General features: G+C 47.7%; 1 long non-coding RNA gene across 1 annotated transcript in view; it reads right to left on the minus strand.

Moving 5' to 3' along the window:
- Positions 1 to 17,036: 17,036 nt before the first annotated feature.
- Positions 17,037 to 23,070, minus strand: part of LOC123460065 — a 29,399-nt gene continuing 23,365 nt past the window's right edge. The window contains exon 2 of the long non-coding RNA XR_006637175.1: positions 17,037 to 17,193. This is a non-coding gene — a long non-coding RNA (uncharacterized LOC123460065). The remainder of the gene's footprint in view (positions 17,194 to 23,070) is intronic.

Raw genomic sequence — 23,070 nt, forward strand, 5'->3', positions numbered from 1 at the left:
CTCACTTAGTATAATACTTTCCAGGTCCATCCATTTTTCTGAAAATTTCATAACTTCATTTTTCTTTACCGCTGAGTAGAACTCCATTGTATAAATGTGCCACATCTTCATTATCTACTCATCTGTTGAGGGACATCTAGGCTGGTTCCATTTCCCAGCTATTATAAATTGAGCAGCAATAAACATGGTTGAGCACGTACTTCTAAGGAAATGAGATGAGTCCTTTCGATATATGCCTAGGAGTGCTATAGCTGGGTCATATGGTAGATCAATCTTTAGCTGTTTTAGGAACCTCCACACTGATTTCCACAATGGCTGGACCAGATTGCATTCCCACCAGCAGTGTAGAAGGGTTCCTCTTTTTCCACATCTCCGCCAACATTTATGATCATTTGTTTTCATGATGGTGGCCAATCTGACAGGAGTGAGATGGAATCTCAATGTAGGTTTAATCTGCATTTCCCTGATGACTAGTGACGTAGAACATTTTTTTAGATGCTTATATGCCATTCGTATTTCTTCCTTTGAGAACTCTCTATTTAGCTCCATAGCCCATTTTTTGATTGGCTTGTTTGATTCCTTATTATTTAACTTTTTGAGTTCTTTGTATATCCTAGATATTAATTCTCTATCAGATATATAGCTGGCGAAGATTTTTTCCCATTCTGTAGGTTGCCTCTTTGCTTTTTTCACTGTGTCCTTTGCAGTGCAAAATCTTTGTAATTTCATGAGGTCCCAGTGATAAATCTGTGGTTTTATTGCCTGAGCAATTGGGGTTGTATGGCAATGGTCATTCTTGTGTGCTAGTGACAATCTGGTTTTTGTAGGAGATAGACCAGATCATGAATTCAGTGGAGATGTGACAAGGCCAGTAGACCTGATTCCCTGTCTTTGTGGTGGTTCCAAGCTTCCCCAGTACCCAGAAGGTGGTACTAGCATTTGAAATATTCTCTAGTGCTAAGTGGCTTCTCCTAAGGAGATGCACCCCAGATCGAGTGGGTACCCACAGATTCAAGAAAGAATTCCACCAAGTTCTGTTTGCTGAACCAATGTGTTTATTAGGGTTGCTTACATGCGCATGGGTGGTTCACGAAGTTTTCTGGGTGACTTACAAACAGGTGAAAGAGACGCCCTGGGCAGTTTATGGGAAAGAGTCCCACCCCAGATGATCTTTCACTCTGATAGACCTGGGGTGGGGTGGCTCGTGAGTCTCTCCTGGGTCCCATGAATTCTACAAGTTTGTGAGTTCTCCTTGTTCTACCAGGAAATGTTAACAAACTAGATCTTATGAAGGTCTCACGTGGATGATCACAGCTGCTCCCCTTCAAGAACAGTGGTTGTCATATCCAACCCAGAGGACCCAGTTACACAGCACTGATGACCACAGGTGCAGTGGAAGAGACCGCATCCAGGAGTAAGCAGGGGAGGCCAAGTGCTGGCTAGAAGTGGAGGTTGGAACAAGAACTTGAAGGAGGGGAAGGAGTGAAAGGTACAAGGGGAGGCACAGGAAGTGCAAAGGCACTGGGGTAGTGAGATCTTTGGTGAGGGGTGTCTCAAGGTCACTGTGGCTAGAGATGTGGTCAAAAGGGAAACCAGGGCTGGAGAGATGGCTTAGCAGTTAAGGCACTTGCCTGTGAAGCTTGAGGACCCAGGTTTGATTCCCCAGGACCTATATACATGGGATGGCGCCTGTGTCTGGAGTTCATTTGTAATGGCTAGAGGCCCTGGCATGTCCATTCTCTCTCTCTCTCTCCCCTCTCAATCTGCCTCTTTCTCCCTCTCCCTCTCTCATTAAATAAATAAATAAATGGGAAAACATCATTCAGAGAGGGGCCAGAAATGAGGGAGATGCTGCAACTGAGCTGGGCAACAGTCAGGAGGGCCAGGATACAGGGAACTACCAGTTCTAGAGACAGAAAAAGGCTCAGCCTATGGAATCTACTGAGAGGGAGGCAGAGGGGTGAGTGCAGGAGTCCAGATGATGCCAGGGGTGAGAGGAGCAGGGCCTCATGTGCGGCTGGAGGCACCTCTGGGGAGACAGTGTGTCTAGGTGCAGAGGCTGGGTAGCCATGCTCCCTCCTCCATGATGTGACACTGGAGTTGTGGCAGGAGCAGGTCATGGGTATAAGCGGAGAAGAGAGATCAAGGTCAACATTTTGTGGTGACTAGCAAAGGTTGGGGGAGTCCCAGGAGAGCAGGAATCTGATATCAGGTGAGCATAGCTATCCCCAGAGAGGAGGGAGAAGGAAGGAAAAGAAGAGTGCATGGCCATAAGGAGAAGCTGGCTGAGGTGGAGCTGGCCTGGGCCACACAGAGTAAGAGCCACTTGCCTCTCATCCCATGGCCCTGGCTGCACCTCCTCCAACAGTGTGACCCTGGTTGCCTGCTGCCCACGTCCACTGATGTCTTGCAGAGCTGTCTGCATCCAGCTTTGAGGCTTCACCTCTAAAAATAGGTACTGGGTGGAAGAAGAGGCAGATGGGCAGCTGCCCCCTGGCATGCCTGCATCTGGCACACAGCTGCTCAGCCTGGCAGCTTGTAGGCTGGCACGTGGGCACAGCAAGCAGAGCAGACCCAGCAGAAGCTAGAAATGCAACATGGAGAGTTGTATGTGGCGCAGGTTTTCGGTCCTAGGCTGTCCTCCACTGTCTACGCTCCAGACCTGCAGAAGGGCAGTGTTGTAGTTACCTTCACATTGTTGGGACAGAACCCCTGACCAAAAGCAGCTGGTAGGAGGAAAGGGTTTATTTTGGCTTACAGTCTCAAGGGGGAGATTCATCATGGCAAGCAGAGGATGATAGAGCAGAGGCTGGGTATCGCATCTTGCCACAGCAGCTGGCAGAGGGCAGCAAGAGTAAACCAAACTCTGGCAAAGGAGGGCTGGCTATAACACCCCTGAGCTGCCCCCAGCAACACACCTCCTCCAGCATGGCTCCACCTGCCAAATTGCCACCTGCTGGGAACCACACGTTAAAAACACATGAGTCAACTGGGCGTGGTGGTGCACTCCTTTAATCCCAGCACTTGGGAGGCAGAGGTAGGAGGATTGCTGTGAGTTTGAGACCACCCTGAGGATACATAGTGAATTCCAGGTCAGCCTGGGCTAGAGTGAGACCCTACCTCAAAACCACCGCCCCAGGTCAAAAAACACACATGAGTCTATGGGGAATATCTGACTCCAAACACAACATTTTGCCTGTAGCCCCTATAGACTCATGACCACCTCATTATGCCAGATGCATTCAGCCCAACTTTAAAAGTCCGTGGAGTCTTTTACCAATACTAACACCATTTGAATGTCCAAAGTCTTATCTGAGACTCAAAACAGTCTCTTAACTGTGAGCCCATAAAAGCAAAACACAAGTTAAATGCACACAATGACACAGAATAAACATTCCCACTGCAAAAAAAAAAAAAAAAAAAAAAGAAAGAAAGAAAGAAAGAAAGCAAGCACAACAAGGAGAGGTTGAGCCAATGCCAGATAGAAAAATTAGCTGACCAAATATCAAATTCTGTAGCTTCATGTTTGGCTTCTGGAACCTTTGACAAAATCTCTGGGGTCCAATTCTGTCCTCAGGAAAAATCCATTTCAAGCCAGCAGCTCTCCTTGATGGCTATTCCTGGCATCTCCAATGTCACAAGGTCTCCACTGCAACCTACAGTTCATCCTCATGGTTACATGCCATGGCCTTTTAGGGCCTCCATGTTTCATGCCTCACATTAAAAAAGTACAAAAACCCTGTGTTACAAATCAAATGAACCTTTCTCTCTTGTATTTGTCATACTTCCAAAACACTACCATGTAGCTACAAAATTTGTTAATTGAGGGAGGAATGAAGCTAATTTTGAAAAGTAAGAAAATTCCTTCAGCATCCTCCTTTCAGGTTTCCTCCTTTTGAAAGAGAATCAGCACTCCTACTGTCCCCATGCAGAGCAGCTGGCCCAATCTTAACGATAATAAGCTCTCAAACAATCGCAACTGAAATGGGCTTCAGTCTTCAGCCTGAAAGTTTCATTTCTTTCTGTGCCAACTTATATCTTTCATATCCTTCTGCTTCATGCTCTGCCAAACACATCAGTTCATTACTTTTAAATATATTTATTTATTTATTTGCAAGCAGAAAGAGAGATTGACAGACGGAGATAATGGGTGTGCCAGGCCTCCAGCTGCTGTAACTGAACTCCAGATGCATGTGCCTCTTTGTGCATTTGGCTTTACATGGGTACTGGGGAATTGAACCCAGCTGTAGGACCTGGTAAAAATAATCATGACACAGACTTTGCCATGTGACTTCTTGGTCCCTCCTGTATAGTTTGTGTTGGACATGTTGCTGGTTTTCTTCCTTCCCTTCTCCCTCCTGCCCTCCCTTCCTCTATCTATCTATCTATCTATCCATCCATCTATCTACCTATCTATCTGCCTATCTATCTATCATTTATCTATCCTTTTTTGTATGTGTGGTATGTGTATTTATGAGCATGTGCCTGTCATGGCATACATGTAGAGGTCAGAGGGCAAGCTCAATCCTCACCTTCCTTCTTAGGTCTCTCTTGTTTTGCCAATGTGAATGTCAGACTAACTGGATCATGAATTTTGGGATTCTCTTGCCTCACAACTGTGCTGTGGGCATGCTGTGATGATGGACACATGCACTACTTGTGTCTGACTGACTTTATATGGATTATGAAGATCCAAATTCTGGTCATCAGGGTTGTATAACAAGCACTTTTGTTTTATTAATTTGTGTGTGCATGCACATGTTCATATGCTCATTTGTCAGAGGTCGAAGGACAACTTTCCCTTGCCTTCCCATGTCATTTGAGGAGGGCTTCTCTCTCCATCTCACTCTACTGCTGCTCTTTGCTGTTGTCACCTTGAGCTTCTGAGAAAGTCTCCTGTCTCCACCTTTCATCTTGCTACCAGCATCCTTGTATTACAGGAGCCTACCTCAGCTTCCAGCTTTTTGAAAAAGTATTTTTTATTTTTATTTATTTATTTGAGAGTGAGCAAGAGAGAGATTGAGAGAGAGAATGGACATGCCAGGGCCTCCAGCCACTGAAAACGAACTCCAGACGCGTGCACCCCCTTGTGCATCTGGCTGACATGGGTCCTGGGGAATTGAGCCTCGAACCGAGGTCCTTAGGCTTCACAGGCAAGCGCTTAACCACTAAGCCATCTCTACAGCCATATTTTTAATTCTTATTTATTTATTTGAGAGGGATGAAGATAGAGATTCAGAAAGAGGGAGAGAATGGACATACCAGGGCACCAAGCCACTGCAAACAAATTCCAGACACGTGCGCCCCCTTGTGCATCTGGCTAAAGTGGGTCCTGGGGAATCGAGCCTCGAACCAAGTTTCTTAGGCTTCACAGGCAAGCGCTTAACCACTAAGCCATCTCTCCAGCCCAGCTTCCAGCTTTTTATGTGAGGTCTGGGGTTTGCATTTGGATACCCAGGCTTGAGTGCTGAGCATTTATACACTGAACCATCTCCCCAGCTCAATAGCACTTTTCAAAATATTTTATTCATTTATTTATTAGAGAGAGAAAGAGAATGGGTGCACCAGGGCCTCCAGCCGCTGCAATGAACTCCAGACACATGTGCCACCTTGTGCATCTGGCTTACGTGGGTACTGGGGAATCAAACCTGGGTCCTTAGGCTTTTCAGGCAAGTTCTTTAACTGCTAAGCTATCTCTCCATCTTCAAGCACTTTAATTTTTTTGTATTTTGTTTTTTATGAAAGAGAGAGAGAGCATGGGCATGCCAGGGCCCCTAGCTACTACAACTGAACTCCAGATACATGCACCACCATGTGCAACTGGCTTATGTGAGTTCTGGGGAATTGAACCTGGGTCCTTAGACTTTACAGACAAATGCCTTAACCTTAGCAATCTCTCTAGCCCCCAAGCACTTAAAAAAAGTTTTATTGAAAGCTGCCATAAATATAGACAATAAACCATGATAATTCCCACCCGACCCTTACTTCCCCCTCCCCCTTAAATCCACCCTGTATTGAATCCCTTCTTTCCAATTAGTGCCACTTCTATTTTTTTAAACACTTTTTTTTTTTTAATTTAAGAGTGACAGACAGAGAGAGAAAGAGGCAGAGAGAGAGAGAGAATGGGCGCGCCAGGGCCTCCAGCCACTGCAAATGAACTCCAGACACGTGTGCCCCCTTGTGCATCTGGCTAACGTGGGTCCTGGGGAATCGAGCCTCAAATCATGGTCCTTAGGCTTCACAGGCAAGTGCTTAACCACTAAGCCATCTCTCCAGCCCTATTCTTTTTTCTTTTTTAATAAAAGAGGCAGGGCAGGTAGAGAGGACACAGACTCATTATTTATTTCTTTGAGACAGAGAGGGAGTATGGATAGATGCATATGCCACCATGTGCATCTGGCTTACGTGCAATCTGGAGAATCGAATCTGGGTTCTTAGGCTGCACAGGCATGCACCTTAACTACTAAACCATCTCTCCAGCCCTGCCACTTCTATTTTAATGTCATCATCTTTGCCTCCTATTGTGAAGGTTGATCAGCAAGCACTTTTAAGCGCTGAGCCATCTTCCTTGGCCTAGATCATTTTTTCTAGTGCCTGGCCCATTGTTGCCATCTGTGTGACCTTGGCTGCCTTTTATCTCTACGTTGCACCTCTGCCTCGTCCAGGTTTTCCAGCTCTTGTGTCCTTGAGCCTTTCATTCTGAGTTTCGCCGCTCCACTCGCCTAGGCATCTGGCCCTCTCAAAGCTCGGTGGCCATGTGTGTGGGGGACAGAAACTTGGCCTCTTTGCTTCCTGCCGGATGCTTTCCCAGAACTGTGGCTGGGGCCACACTGGGGGGCTCCCAGCAGCCCCTTCTCAGCAGAGCTCCCCCCACCCCCTGGAAGACACTCTTCTTTCTAATTGTTCTGTATGTTTATAACCCCACCAAATAGACTATCTCCAGTGTCTCCACACCTCTGAACCTCAAGCACTTTCTCTCTCAGCCCCCTAGGATGGCTCTGTGGCTTCTTCCTCTCACAAGCCCTGCTTCTCTCTGTAGCTCATCAGTCCTGAGCATCCGGGCTTCCTCCTACAGGCTGCTGAGGATCTAACTGCTTTGACTCTGCTGTACTCCTAAGAGGGCCAGGAGTGCTGGGGAAGGGGAGATGACGGGCCTGCCCTTACCCCAGGCTGCCCCACTGAGCCAGTGGGAAATGAACAGTATGATGGAGGCCTTAGAGTCTCTAGGGGGCAGGCAAGCAGTCCTTGTCTACCAAGCTTTCTCTTCATAGAAACCACGTGGAGTTCTTTGGGGCTCCCGACCTTTCTATTCTACTTAGAGGAGGGCAGATGATCACAGGGACAATCTCATGGGATCCAGCTCCTTGTTCACAAATGTCCCTATGAGCTGAGTGGCTTGGGTCCTCCACAAGGGACTTAGAATTTCCAAACAGTGGCTTGGCACCCCTGGGGAGAGAAAGGGACATCTAACTGTGAGGGCTGAGAAGTGGGGACATGTGCTTAGGGACATCATGGCTATGACTCTCCCATGGCCCTGGGTTTCCTGAGCTTAGTACCCCATAGTACCAGGCTCACCTCTCTCCCCACTGAAAGGGGTTCACAGCCAACGGCCAGGCATTCCTAAAGCTGCTGAAACAGGGCCCCACACTGGGGGCTTAAGTGGGCACTTCATTCATGCATAGTCTAGAGGCTACAAGTGGGTTAGTAGGTGGAGAAAGCCCCCTCCTGAGGCTCTGGGGGGGCTCTTCCCCAGCTCTAACAACTCCTGGTGGCCCAGGTATCCCTTGGCTTGTCATCACGAGTTCAGTCTCAGCCTCCCTCACATGTGTACCTGAGTCTTCCTCTTCTAAGAACATGGGGCCATTGGCAATCTTTTAAAAAAAATATTTTATTTATTTTTATTTATTTGAGAGAGAGAATGAGGCAGAGAGAGAGAGAGAGAGAGAGAGAGAGAGAGAGAGAGAATAGGTGCGCCAGGGCCTCCAGCCAGCAAACGAACTCTAGGTGCATGCACCCCTTGTGCATCTGGCTTACGTGGGTCCCGGAGAATTGAACCGGGATCCTTTGGCTTTGCAGGCAAATGCCTTAACTGCTAAGCCTTCTCTCCAGCTCCACTGGCAATCTTATTCCAAAGATCGTTTCACTTAATGTGACCAGCAAAGAGCTCTGTAAAAGTGAAGGTAAAGAAAATGAAGTTACATTTGCTACCCTGGGTTTAGGAATGTGAACCTGTGACAGGGTCACTGAGGGTGCTAAACGACAGAGCTGTGGGATGCACAGGGGTGGTTAATGCCCCCCCCCCCACGGGTCCCCCTCCTGCCCCAGGGCTGGGCCTCAGGACACACTTGCCATGTGTTGCCTAAAGGAGGCGCCAAGGACAGCACAGACCGTACACACAGGTGAGAAATCCTGGAAGCAGGTGAATGAATGAATGTCTGGGATTGGGCTCAGCACCAGCTCTTCTGAATGCTCCATGCTGAGCGGTGACACATGCTTGTCCCCAGCCCCTCCCTCTGTCACGAGTTGCCAGCCAGGAGCAAGTGGCCATGGCTGATAACCTTCCGGAAGCTCGGTTTCCTTTCTGTGACAGGAAGATAACCACATCTCCTGAAATCAGAGGCCGTTTGAGGAGACACAGGCGCGGAGTGCTCGGCCCTGCCTGCCCGGCCCAGGGGCTGGTGGGTCAGCCCCCTTAACTGTGAGGGGAACCCTGAACCCTGGGCCACTCAGAGGCAAGCTGGAAACTGCAGCTGCTGGGTTAAAAGCAAGGGCAGACATTTGGGAACGGAGGATGTAGAAGAAGAGACCTTGGGCACGGAGCCAGCCCCCATTGTGGGCAGAGACAGAGGAGCCCAGGGTGGGAATGGCCCTCACCCCTCAACCCCCTTTTCCCCATCGCAGGCAGTGAGTGGGGGGGGGGGACAGCAGGATGTAAGCGACCCCAGCAGCCTTGCCTTCTTGCAAAGAAAATATCCCTTGAAAGACATTAAAATGAAGTAAATAAGAGAGATAAAAATGGAAATATCGAGGCAGCAACTTCTCCTCTGATTACAAAGCAGGCGGAGGGGGCGGGGCAGGGCGGCCGGAGGGAGCCGCAGCTGCAGCAGCCGGCCGGGCTGATAAGGGCCCTGGCAGTCTGCGTGGAAGAGATAAAGCTGGGCGCCGCTGCCCTCAATCCCGGCCGTCATCAATATTCACACGGCCTGACCAACTGGCATGGCAGATAGAATAAATATAGACTGCTGCCTATTACCAAGACCTTATTAATCCGCTTGTAGGCATTTAAAGGCCGTGGAAAATATGGAGTTTAGAGCGCAGTCATCAATAGCTTGACACTTCATCAAACGCGTCCCCAACAGCCCTTCTCTTCGGCATTGTCTCCGGGTCCCAAGTTTCTCTCAGAAACGAAGCTTTTGGATGCAGATGGAAGGGCCAGGTGGGGAGACTCCAAACACCTGCTAGCAGATATGTCGTGGGGTTACAGATGTCTCCAGGGCCCTCCTGGAGGGTAGAGGCAGGTGGGCACCAGCCACACAGGGCTCTTAGTGCAGCCAAGAGCATCCCTTGTATGTGGCCTCCGGGCATACCTCACCTGTCCTAAGTCTTGCTTGCTGGCATCCTTTCCCTATGAGCTTGAATGCCAATCACACAAGTGCATCTATGACATGAAGGGAGAGCAGGGGCATGGCCAGCCCATATGTTCTTTTCTTGAATCTGGAGTCTCCTGGCTCCCCCTGTGAATGGCTCTGAGCCTCCGGCTTTGGTCTCCTGTGCCTTGCTTGACTTCATCGCCAGCTCACTCTGCCCAGGGCCTTTGCACGGGCTAGGTGTCCACATGGCTGGTTCTTTATCTACTTCACACCTCTGCTCGGATGCCACCTCCCCCCAGAGAACCCTTGCTTAGCCCCTCACTGCCATTCTCTTTCTGTGCTCTGTACCCCTCGCCCCCCACACTAGGAAGCACTATGTCATGTGGGCTTCTGCCCCGGACCTGAGAACAGAGCCTGGAATGTGGGAGGCTCCCAGGCATGCTGGCTGGGAAGAAGAAAGACAGGTGAAACCACTGGGCTTAAAGGCTAGAAAGGGCTGACATGCAGACAGGGCCCTGTGGACACTTACGAGTCATGTGGAAGGAACGGAGTTCTAGGTGGAGGCACTTGGCCGGTACGATGGCCTCCAGGAGAGGTGGTTGGCCTGTTTCCCACCCAGTGGGCACAGCACCCTAATGTACCAGATTGGGTACAGTTTATGCCTGGATATGTAGGATCTCTTGTTTGACCAGCCCCCAAGGAGGAGTGAGCTTCCAATCCAAGCTTCCAGCCGAGCTCCCTGGAAGGACCAGGGTTAGGGACAGCTTCGTGCAGGTTGAGAGCTGAGCCCTGGGCACGGAACTCTGAGAGCCAGGCTGGATTGGTTAGCCAAGCCAGGACTTGTCAGGGACTTTGTCAGGGCCAGTAGGGAGGTGGAGGATCCAGTCAGGTGGTCTGTGCCATCTGGAAACAACAGTGAAACTCCAAGACTTCCCAAAACCAGATACCCTATTCTTGAGGAGGTATGGCCCAGGGAGGCCAAGAAAGGAAGTCTTATTTATTTATTTATTCATTTATATTTGCTTTAAGTATTTTTATTTTTATTTGTTTACTTGAAAGAGCATGAGAGAGAGAGAGAGAATGGGCACACCAGGGCCTCCAGCCACTGCAAACAAACTCCAGACACATGTACCACCTTGTGCTTCTGGTTTACGTGGGCCCTGGAGAATTGAACCAAGGTCTTTGGCTTTGCAGGCAAATGCCATAACTGCTAAGCCATCTCTCCAGCCCTATTTATTTTTATGTATTATTATTTTTATTAACAACTTCCATGATTGTAAGCAATATCTCATGGTAATGCCCCCCTCCCCCCACTTTCCCCTTTGAAACTCCACTCTCCATCATATCCCCTCCCCCTCTCAATCAGTCTCTCTTTTATTTTGATGTCATAATCTTTTCCTACTATTATGATGGTCTGGTGTAGGTAGTGTCAGGCTCTGTGAGGTCATGGATATCCAGGCCATTTTGTGTCTGGGGGAGCATGTTGTAAGGAGTCCTGCCCTTCCTTTGGCTCTTACATTCTTTCTGCCACCTGTTCTGCAATGGATTCCAAGCCTTGGAGGGTGTGATAGAGATGTTTCAGTGCTGAGCACTCCTCTGTCACTTCTTTCCAGCTCCATGATGCCTTCTGAGTCATCCCAAGGTCAGTGCTATCTGAAAAGAGAAGTGAGAGTAGCATTACTATAAGAGTATGAACATTAAGAGAAGTGCTTACTGGGTAGCTTGATGAACATAGTATCTACATTTATCCACACAGCAGCAGACGTTACACCCCTAGGGCTCATGACTACCCCTTTATAGGTTTCCAGTACCAGGGGTGTATTCCCTTCCCATGGAGTGGGCCTCCAGTCCAATTAGAGGGCAGTTGGTTTCCACCATGACAGACATGCCACTATTGCACCCATTGGCTCATTTGTCCTGGCTGGCCAAATATAAGGCTTGTAGTGTCCACTGTTGAGTATCTTCACTGGTGATTTCTCTCTCTCCCATTGAACTGCATGCAGAATGGCTTCTTCCAGCTTTCTGTCAGCTGGTCTACATGGAGGAGGTTATCAGCTCAGTTCCAGCAAGATTTCTCAGTGGTCTTGCAGCCCAACTATGTGGAGTCTTCAGCAATAGGATCTGGAAGTCTTTTTAAAAATTTTTAAATTTTTTTTATTAACAACTTCCATGATTATAAAAAATACCCTATGGTAATACCCTCCCTCCCCCCACTTACCCCTTTGAAACTCTACTCTCCATCATACCCCCTTCCCATCTCAATCAGTCTCTCTTTTACTTTTGATGTCTTGATATTTTCCTCCTCTTATGATGGTCTTATGCAGGTAGCATCAGGCACTGTGAGGCCATGGATATCCAGGCCATTTTGTGTCTGGAGGAGCATGTTGTATGGAGTCCTGCCCTTCCTTTGGCTCTTACATTCTTTCTGGCACCTTTACTGCATTAGACCCTGAGCCTTGGAAGGTGTGATACAGATATTGTAGTACTGAGCACTGCGGTCATTTCTTTCTATCACCATGATACCTTCTGAGTCATCCCAAGGTCACTGCCATCTGAAAAGAGAAGATTCTCTACCAAAAGTGAGAGTAGCATTAATATAAGAGTGTGAACATTAACAGAAGTGCTTACTGGGTTGTTTGATGAACATAGTATATACATTTGGCCAGACAACAGCAGATGTTACACCCCTAGGGCTCATGACTATCCCTGTTTTAAATTCTCAGTATCAGGGATGTATTCCCTTTCCATGGAGTGGGCCTCCAGTCCAATTAGAGGGAAATTGGTTTCTCCCATGACAGACGTGCCACTATTGCACCCACTGGCTCATTTGGCCTGGCTGGCCAATTATAAGGCTTGCAGTATCCACTGTTGAGTATCTTCACTGGTGATTTCTCTCTCTCCCATTGAACTGCATGCAGAATGGCTTCTTCCAGCTTCCTGTCAGCTGGTCTACATGGAGGAGGTTATCAGCTCAGTTCCAGCAGGATTTCTCAGTGGCCTTGCAGCCCAAGTATGTGGAGTCTTCAGCAATAGGATCTGGAAGTCTTTTTTAGTAAAAAAATTTTAATGTCAAAAGGGGCAATAAATGACTATAAGAATAAAACAAGTGGAATAATCACCAGTGTAAGGCAACCAGCAAAACAGCCAATCCTGCCTGGTGTGGTGGTGTATGCCTTTAATCCCACAGGTAGGAGGATCATTGTGAGTTCGAAGCTGGCCTGAGATTACACAATGAATTCCAGGTCAGCTTGGGTAAGAGTGAGACCCTACCTTCCCAGGCTTTCTGAACACAGAAGGCAATTGTATGTGCTTGTGTGTGTGTGCAAGTGTCTGGGTGTGCTGCAGTTGAGTGTGTGACATCTGAGTGTATGCAGTGGCATGTGATACTTGAGTATTTGGGTGTGTGGGGCCTGAGTGGACAATATGTGTAGCTGTGTGCAACACCTGACAGGCAGTTGAGTGGGGCAAGAGTGCATGGGCAAGTGAGTGTGCGACACCTGAGTGTGTGAGTATAGGGATGAGTGCCACACCTGAGCACACACACGTGTGCAGCCCAAGTGTGCATGTGTGCCCACCCTGGCTCTTACATGGGCCAAGACAGAATGTTCCAGAGCTGCGAGTTTCAATCCGCACCATGCATTAGAATCACTGTTACCACCTGAGTGTCTGTGCTGGGCTCTAGCAGGAGGACAGAGAGGGAGATGGAACAATGAAGAAGGGCATACAGTGTAGACCTCTGTCCTCCTTTCTCTCTCCCTCCATCCCTCCCCCTCCTTCTCACACACACACTAATGATACTTGGCAAACCTGTGATTCCTGGATGCCCTCTTCCTCCCACTGTAGCCCACAGACTCTGTGGAGGTTAGAAACAAAACGAGGACAGGGAATCTCATGGCAGCTCCCAGGCTCCATGTGGCCCACAGAGACAGTACGTGTGGACAAGCTTCTAGAAGCAGCTTTGTAGTCCCCTGGTTTGCAGCTTCAGGCGTCCCCCCAGGGAGCACAGATGTTCACTCTGGGATCTGCTGACGTGGGCATGGCACATTGGGCCCGGACTCCAGCCCTCAGGTGGCACTCAGCCTCGATCCAGGCTCTGCTTCCTTTTGCTCTGGGCCTCACAGGTCACGTGCCATCCTGAGCCCCAGAAGCTCCACCATGCGGGATCACCACAAGTAGCACTTCCCTCCGGAAGCCTTCCTGTACAACCCAGGCACCAGCAGAGAGTCACCCTGCCCTCTCTTTTGGGTGTGTGGAATGGCCAAACGGGGACTCATACATCCCCTGAGGCTCTGCATGCCCCTTCTATAAACTCCAACATTCATGGACCAATCATTGTACCGTCAGTCTCCAGGCTGGACGTGGCTCTCATCCTTGGGTTCTCTGCACTCCTGCTACATAGAGGAAGTCTCTTACTGAAGGGAGGACCGATAGGGTAGTGGAGGAGGCTGAAATGTGTGGTCACATAGTGTCAAGGGGTGACCTACTGTGGGAAAGGTTCTCAGCAAATAGCAGAGCACAGGGTGGGCCTCATGCAGACCTGAGGAACATGCTTCTGGCAAACGGATAACACGTACAAAGGCCCTGGTGGAGCAACGTGCTTGTCATGAGCAAGACAGCACGCAGGAGAAAGCAGGAGCTGAGGTAAAGGGGGGATGTAAAAGTTTGTCAAGGAGCCTTGTCGTGAAGCAGGAGTAGCAGGCAAAGAGCAGGGACATCACAGCCACTGAAACCTCATTAGCCAACAGCTTCCTGGTGTAGCAGATAAGATTTTGACTCCAAAAGCCCAAAGGCACATGTACGAGTCACTGCATCTTCACCAGTCTTGGCTGTATGTTTTTGGTTTTTGTTTTGTTTTGTTTTGAGGTAGGGTCTGGCTCTAGGTCAGGCTGACCTAGAATCTACTATGTAGTCTCAGGCTGGCCTTGAACTCACAGTTATCTCCCTATTCTGCCTCCTGAGTGCTGGGATTAAAGGTGCGTGCCAGCACACCATGCCTGGCCTGTATGTTTGTTTGTTTCTAGTTGTCAACAAGTGGATGTGTGGTGGTATCCACCCAGGGTTAGGCAACTTTGTTGGTCATCATAGGGGTTCTTCATATCTGTTAGGGCTGATAAATTGAATGCTAGCTGCCTTTTCACACACCTTCATGCAGAGCGTTTCCAGACCCCTCCACCTCCTACACGCCCATCTCCTAGCCAGACGCTTGCTGGTGTGTGTTCAACTTCCCCATGCCTCAGTCAAGACCTCCAAGGGAGACCCCCCACCCCTACCCCCTGGGCTCTGAGAAGTCCTGCAGTCAGCATACCAGCTCAGCTCTGTTGGACTCAGTGCTTCATGCTCCCAGTTTTCCGGAGTGTCTGTAAATGTCTTATGGATGTATGAGGGGACTTCAGTGAAACACCAGAGGGAAAGGTGGATGCAGTCTAGTCACTACTGCTAATGTGGACAGAGGACCTCAAGCATGCCCACCCTGCCCTGACTTGTCCCATACATACATGCCTCCACCACACATACATGCATGCACACACATCCCCCCTTCACCACACACACATACCTCCATTCCACCATTCACATGAGCGTGCATAGCCATGCGCACACAACACACCCCACTTCCTGCGGGCATTCCTGAGCCCCCGTCATGTTGCCCTGAGCTTTTCCCTGGGCTCTTGCACTTTCTGTACTCTCCCTTTGTCCTTGGTGGCGGGGGGACGACTCTGTTCTTAGGAACTAAGATAAATAGGAGGGGGTGGCAGCTGGATATCCTTGGACCTGCCCAGAGAGCCCTTCTGGCAACCCCCGGCTTCCTACCCTGCAAACTCACACCCCGTTCCTTCTGGGCCTGGGATTCTGTGGCCCAGCCCTCCCCCCTCCACGGCTTGCGGCTGACTGCCACGCATCGCATTCCCCGTGTTCGGCAACAGCTGGCTGAGCTTAATTAAGCCCCACAGTGCTGGTTCCACCTGGCGAAGAATTAACAACAACAACAAAACAGCAAACATGGGGGGTTGGGGCCTCTTGCTTCTCCCAGCAGTGGGAACAGGGCCCAGGAGCCACCCCCCACCTCCCAGTTTCTGCCTCCTCCTCTGTGACAACCCTTAGATGCCCACTGTCACTGCCCAGTCCAGGGACACGGCATGGCTTGTTCAGGGCTGGTGGGGTTTCATCTGCAAGCATCTGTGTCCTCCTCTGTGTGGGACAGGTTGTCCCTTCTACAGGTGACTTGATTCAGGCCAAGAGGTCATGTGCAGTGTCCATGGAGCCACTCAACTCACGGGCATGTTCACCGTTGCCAGGATCCAGACAGGTGACATATGAGAGGAGATTAAGATTCCCTGTGCTGGGCTGGAGAGATGGCTTAGCGGTTAAGCGCTTGCCTGTGAAGCCTAAGGACCCTGGTTCAAGGCTCGGTTCCCCAGGTCCCACGTTAGCCAGATGCACAAGGGGGCGCACGCGTCTGGAGTTCGTTTGCAGAGGCTGGAAGCCCTGGCGCGCCCATTCTCTCTCTCTCCCTCTACCTGTCTTTCTCTCTGTGTCTGTCTCTCTCAAATAAATAAATTAAAAAAAAAAAAAAAGATTCCCTGTGCTGTGACTGTGAGGTGGGGAGCCTGGCTTTGCCTTGGAGGAAATGAACTGTGTTCCCATGTCTATAATCTTGGTGTCCCGTCATGGATATGGGCAAGGTGGGCAGGCTGCAGGACCCCTGAGTGGAGTGGGTGGCACAGAGAACAGTGTCTGATGGATCCTGTGTTCCTCAGTCTGTGCTGCTGGGCGTGGTGGCACACGCCTTTAATCCCAGCACTCAGGAGGCAGAGGTAGGAGGATCGCCGTGTGTTCGAGACCACCCTGAGATTACATAAGGAATTCCGGGTCAGCCTGGACTACAGTGAGACCCTACCTCAGAAAACCAACCAACCGGGCTGGAGAGATGGCTTAGCGGTTAAGCGCTTGCCTGTGAAGCCTAAGGACCCCAGTTCGAGGCTCGGTTCCCCAGGTCCCACGTTAGCCAGATGCACAAGGGGGCGCACGCATCTGGAGTTCGTTTGCAGAGGCTGGAGGCCCTGGCGTGCCCATTCTCTCTCTCTCCCTCTATCTGACTTTCTCTCTGTGTCTGTCACTCTCAAATAAAAATAAATTAAAAAAAAAAAAAACAACCAACCAACCAACAAAGCAGTGGATCTGGACGGTTCTGAGTCTCCACCGTGCAGGGCTGGAGTCAAGGAAGGTGCAGCCAGCCCTGGCCACAGCCCCAGGCTCTGGAGGATGCAGGTGGAAGTGCCTGAGCCAAGGTGGAGGTATGGATGAGGGTGAGAGGGTCCACCCAGGCACAGATGACAGAGGGGGCTCAAGAGAAGCCCAGCAGCTAAGGACAGACCAGGTAGGTGCTCTCCAGGCCATAGAGCTCAGATATACCCGTGGGTGTCAAGGTCTCCTATGCACACTGAGTGGTTCCTTCGGAAATTTTATTTATATCATGTACCCATCTGTCTCCAAAACAGGTGTGAGAAATATGACTAAACAACAGAACAGTAGAAATAGGTCGATGGTGGGGAGCATGTGCGTTATTGTACTCATGGTTGGTGTTGTGTTCTGAACTTTCTGGTACCTAAAGCAAAAAGGGAAACAAGAAGGGTGTGTTAGCTACAGTTTGATATTCAACTTAACAGCTCCCCCCCCCAAAAAAAAATATTGTGGGAGGGCTGGAGAGATAGCTCAGTGGTTAAGGTGCTTGCCTTCAAAACCCAATGACCTGAGTTTGAGTCCCCAGTACCCACGCAAACCAGATGGGCAAAGAGGTACATGCATCTGGAGTTCATTTGCAGCAGCTAGAGGCCCTGTCATGCCCTTTCTGTCTGTCTGTCTCTTTCTCTCTCTCCTTGCATATAAATAATTAAAAATATTAAAGAAAGGCTAGAGAGATGGCTTAGCGGTTAAGGCACTTGCTACAAAGCCAAAGGACCTAGGTTTGATTCCCTGAGACCTACATCAAGCAGATGCACAAGGTGGCACTGCGTTTGGAGTTTGTTTGCAGTGGCTGGAGGCCTTGGAGTGCCCATTCCCTCTCTATCTGCCACTGTGTCTCAAATAAATAATTAAAAATAAAATATTCAAAAATACATTAGGGCTGGAGAGATGGCTTAGTGGTTAAGCACTTGCCTGTGAAGCCTAAGGACCCCAAGTTTGAGGCTCAATTCCCCAGGACCCACGTTAGCCAGGTGCACAAGGGGGCACATGCATCTAGACTTCATTTGCAGTGGCCCTTTTTCTCTCTCTCTCTCTGCCTCTTTCTCTGTCTGTTGCTCTCAAATAAATATATAAAAGTAAACAAAAAAATACATTAAAGAAAAATTGTAGGAGATGTGGGAGCTTTAGCAGAAAGAGTTCTGGAAGCCACGGGAGCCTTGAATGCATCCCTACTTTATGATCTCAAGGAAACTGCCCAACCTGGTTTGCTTTCTCTGGGTGAAGAAGGAGTAGCAGTGACCACCTGCTCCCCAGGGCAGCGGGAAGCCCGAGGGAGTTGATGGCCATAAGGACAGGACAAAATTGCCAAGTGACCAAGGGGCTGCTAATATGACAGTCCTCCTTCCGTCCTTCACATTCTTGGAGACAGGAATGCAGTCTCACACCCTCCTGGTGTCACATCAAGTTTTAGGGTCACAAGTACTCAGGGGGTAATATTGCCTCCTCTAAAGTGCAGTTGTGACTGATCCCTTAGCTCCCACAACTCTCATGGGGGATTGTTCTTTGTAACAAAGCCCATGGATAGGGGACCCAGGATCCAAGGGTCCAAGGACCTCTTCCAAATAATGTCATTGAGGACGGGCCTCTGCCATGTCCTCTGTAACTTGGGCGAGATGCTGGGACACTCTGAGCTACCTACTTCCTGTAACCAAGGATGCTAGTGATGGAAGAAATGGCAGACTCGTCACCAGTAGTGCCTGTCATGGACGATATGGGTGACTCAAGACACCCATTACCACCTCTTGTCTTAACTATTCCCAAATTTTGTTCATCAAAACCCAGTGACTGGGCTGGAGAGATGTCTCAGAGGTTAAGGTGCTTGCCTGTGAAGCCTAAGGACCCAGGTTCGGATCCCCAGTACCCACATAAGCCAGATGTACAAGGTGGCACAGGTGTCTGAAGTTTATTTTCAGTGGCTAGAGGTCCTGGCGTGCCCACTCTCTCCCCCCCAAAAGACAAATAAATAAATAAATAAAATATTTTTAAAAGATATGTATAAGTCTGTCTATCTATCTATCTATCTATCTATCTATCTATCTATCTATCTATCTATCTATCATCTATTTGGTTTTTAGAGGTAGGGTTTCCCTCTAGCCCAAACCCACCTGGAATTCACTATGTAGTCTCAGGGTGGCCTTGGACTCATGGCAATCCTACCTCTGCCTCCCAACTGCTAGGATTAAAGGCGTGTGCCACCATGCCTGGCTAAATAAAATATTTTTTTAAAAAGCCGGGTGTGGTGGCTCACGCCTTTAATCCCAGCACTCAGGAAGCAGAGGTAGGAGGATCACCATGAGTTTGAGGCCACCCTGAGACAACAGAGTGAATTCCAGGTCAGCCTGAACTAGAGTGAGACCCTACCTTGAAACCACCCCCCCACAAAAATATTTTTTAAAAGATAAAAACCCAGTGACTCATTCTTGGAGCCAAGCCCCTCTGCCTTTTATAGGTAAGGCTTTTAATTATGAAATGCTTTAATCAGACATGTTGTCTTTTCAGAGTTCTTGTCTCTTTTTGTGGCAGTTTTGTAATTTGTGCCTTTCAATGAATTTCCATTTCCTACAGTGCCAAATGCAATGGAATAACAACATTTTCTTTCTTTCTTCTTTTTGGTACAGTGTCTCATATACTCTAGCTGGCCGCAAACTCACTATGTAGCCAAGGATAACCTTGAACTTCTGATCCTCCGGCCTCAGCCTTTCAAATGCTGGGATTATGAAGCTTCCCATCATTTCTTTTTTAAAATTATTTTTATTTTTATTTATTTATTTATTGGAGAGAGAGAGAGAGAGAGAGAGCACATCAGGGCCTCTAGCCACTGCAAATGAACTCTAGACACATGTGCCCCCTTGTGCATCTGGCTTATGTAGGTACTGGGAAATCAAACCTGGGTCCCTAGGCTTGCAGGCAAGCACCTTAACTGCTAAGCCATCTCTCCACCCCTATCATTTATTTATTTATTTATTTATTTATTTATTTATTTATTTATTTTTGGAGGTAGGGTATTACTCTAGCCCAGGCTGACCTGGAACTCACTATGTAGTCTCAGAGTGGCCTCAAACTCTCGACAATCCTCCTACCTCTGCCTCCCGAGTGCTGGGATTAAAGTCGTGGGCCACAATGCCCAGCTTTCATTTTTTAATGTCCTATCTTCATTCCTGATGCTCTGTGTTTCTCTCTGTCTTTCCCCCTCTTTTCTTAAGATACCTAGTTAGGAGTTTTTCATTTTATTAATCCCTTCAAGAACTAGCTTTTGTGTTTCTTAGTTTTTCTGTCTTTTAAAATTTGGTTCAGTTTTGCTCTTACATTTTTCTACTTGTAGATTCATGTGCTTTCCCTTTTCTACATTTTCAAGTGGAAATTAAGATCACATATTATAAACCTTTAGTGTTTTTATTTTCTAATACAGCATTTGAAGCTGCAAATTTCAATCTAAGTGTGGCTTTTGCTGCAGTACACAAATTTTGATGTATTATGTCTTCATTATTATTAGTGAAAAAAATTTTTTTTTAGAAAGCATCTTGCTCCAGTCCAGGCTAACCTGACTCTCACTCTGTAGCCCCACACTAGCATCAAGCTCACAGCAATTCTCCTACAATTCTCCTCAGCCTTCCCAGAACTTCCTCTGTAACCCATGCTAGTTTTGATCTTACAATAGTCCTACATTAGCCTCCCTTGTCTCTGGGATTATAGGCATGAGTAACCATGCCCAGCTATTGAAAGTATTTTCTTTTTTAAAAATATTTTTAATTTATTTTATTTATTTGAAAGAGAGAGAGAGAGAGACTGGGTGCACCAGGGCTTCAGCCATTGCCCATGAACACTTGATGCATGTGCTACATTGTGTATCTGGCTTATGTGGGTCCTGGGGAATTGAACCTGGGTCCTTTGGTTTTGCAGTTAAATGACTTAACTGTTAAGCCATCTCCCAGGCCCTAAAAGTATTTTCTATTTCATTTGCAAGTTATTTTACCTGTTAATTAATTTCAAATATTTAAGGGAATTTTATAGATATCTTAATGTAATTAGTATCTACATTTACTTTAGCAGAACACATGTTGTATAATCTCAGTCTTTTCATATTTATTGCCATATTTTATGGTGAAAGAACCACTACCTGAATTTGGGGTGGGGGAAACCTGCGTGTTCTGTTCTTGTTAGGTGAAGTTCTTTAGTAATGTTAGTTTGGCCCTGGTATCGGATGGCCTTGTTTGTTACATCCTTGCAGGTTTTCTGTTTTGTATTCCATCAATGACTATGAGAAGGATGATGGAATCTCCGACTATATTAGATTTGTCTTTGTCTGTTCCCTTTAGACCTGCCCGGTTTTGCTTCATGCAGTTTGGAACTCATTAAGAGTGGATACATTTGGGGCTAGAGAGATGGCTCAGTGGTTAGGGGCATTTGCTTGCAAAGCCTGATAGCCCAGGCTCAGTTCCCTAGTACCCACATAAAGCCAGATGCACCAAGTGGCTCATGTGTCTAGAGTTCGTTTGTAGTGGCAAGAGGTCCTGGTGCACCCATACTCACTTTTTCTCTCTCTAAAATAAATAAGCTATTTTTCAAAAAGAATGGACATACTTATGATGGTTATACTTCACTCATGAGTTGACAATTATGATGCATTCTTGTTATTATTGTTGGCGGTCTACTCTGCCTGATATTAATATAACGTTTTCTCCTTTTCTTTCCTTTCCCTTCTCTTCATTTTTTTTCCTTCTTTACGCTGTTGACGTGGTGCTGAGGAATTGAACTTAGCACGAGCCGGGCCCTCTCAGGCCCTCGTGCTTCCTCAGCAAATGCTCTTACCGACTGAGCCATTGCCTCAGCCCAGCTATGCTCCTTTGTTTCTTTTATTTTTGACAGATGCTGTAAGGATTATGATATGTTTGTTTTGAATTCATCCCACATTTGCCTTGAATTGATTTGACACCATGGAAGGAAACAACAGCATGGCATGTCTACCCTTCCATCCTTGTCCTCAGTCACACATTTTCCCTCTGCAGATATCACATGTCCCACCAGGCATCATTATTTCTACTCAGATCAGTCGGTTGTCTGCAAAGACTATTTTAAAATGAGAAAGAGGACTTTGTACTACCACATAGTGACTTTTCCATGGATTCCTCTCCCTGTGTGGGGCATCTTCTCCATGCCCTGAAGGGGTTCTCCAGGGTTCCTCACAGACACATGTACTGTGATGGATTTTCTCAGATTTTGTTTAGCTCAAAAAGTTTAATTTCAGCCTAATTCTTAAAGGATTTCTTTTTAAGTTTATGGTTCTGCTTCAATACTTTGAACACGCCGTTCTGTTGCCTCCTGGCTGGCATTGTTTCTGATACAAGCTGTCAGTACTCCTTACCACGTGCCCTGTCTGCGATGTGTCTGCTGTCCTCCGTCTGCTTCCCAAGCGGTCTTTTTAGCTTTGGTTTTAGTAACTTGACTATGATGGTCCTATTTTTTTCATTTTCATGCTGCATGGCCTTTATTGATTTGTGGATTCGTGTTTTTCAACCAACTTGGCTATTTTCTCAGTTATTATTTCTCCCAACATTTATTTTGTTCCAATCTTTATCCTCTCCTAAATCACATACATGTCACACTGCAGATTCTTTGGGATTTTTATATTTTATTTTATTTATTTCAGAGAGAAAGAGAGAGAGAGAGGCAGGGAAAGAATGGGCGTGCCAGGCCTTCAGCTGCTGTAAACGAACTCGAACTCCAGATGCACTGTGTACTTTGTGCATCTGGCTTATGTGGGTCCTGGAGAATTGAACCTGGGTCCACTGGGTTCACAGGCAAATGACTTAACTGCTAAGCCCTCTCACTAGCCCTGGTTGTTTTTTTTTTTTTTTTTTTTTTTTTACTCTGTGTGCTTAAATTTGGATATTTTATGGGGACATCTGTATATCCACCCATATTTCTTCTGCAGTTCCATCTGTGGCTCCTCCTGTGGGTCTTTGACTTCAGACAGTGTGTTCTTCAAGTCTAGATTTCCAATTAGGTTCCCCTCTGCCATGGCTTTCACTATGTTGAGATTCTCTATCTTCTCACTGGTGTCTTTCCTTTCTTTCAAATCCCTCTCTCCTAATTCTGACATCTGGCTCGTTTCTGGGTCGGGCCTCTGTGTAACCTTCTACAGAGAATGTTCAGTGTGGCTCCAGGTGTACTGCCTAACCTGACAGGGCTGTTCTGTGCCTTGTTAATGAGGACAGGTGCTTGGCACTCTCCTGGCTCT

The sequence above is a fragment of the Jaculus jaculus genome, chromosome 1 (genome assembly GCF_020740685.1).
Source record: "Jaculus jaculus isolate mJacJac1 chromosome 1, mJacJac1.mat.Y.cur, whole genome shotgun sequence".
Lineage (NCBI taxonomy): Eukaryota > Metazoa > Chordata > Mammalia > Rodentia > Dipodidae > Jaculus > Jaculus jaculus.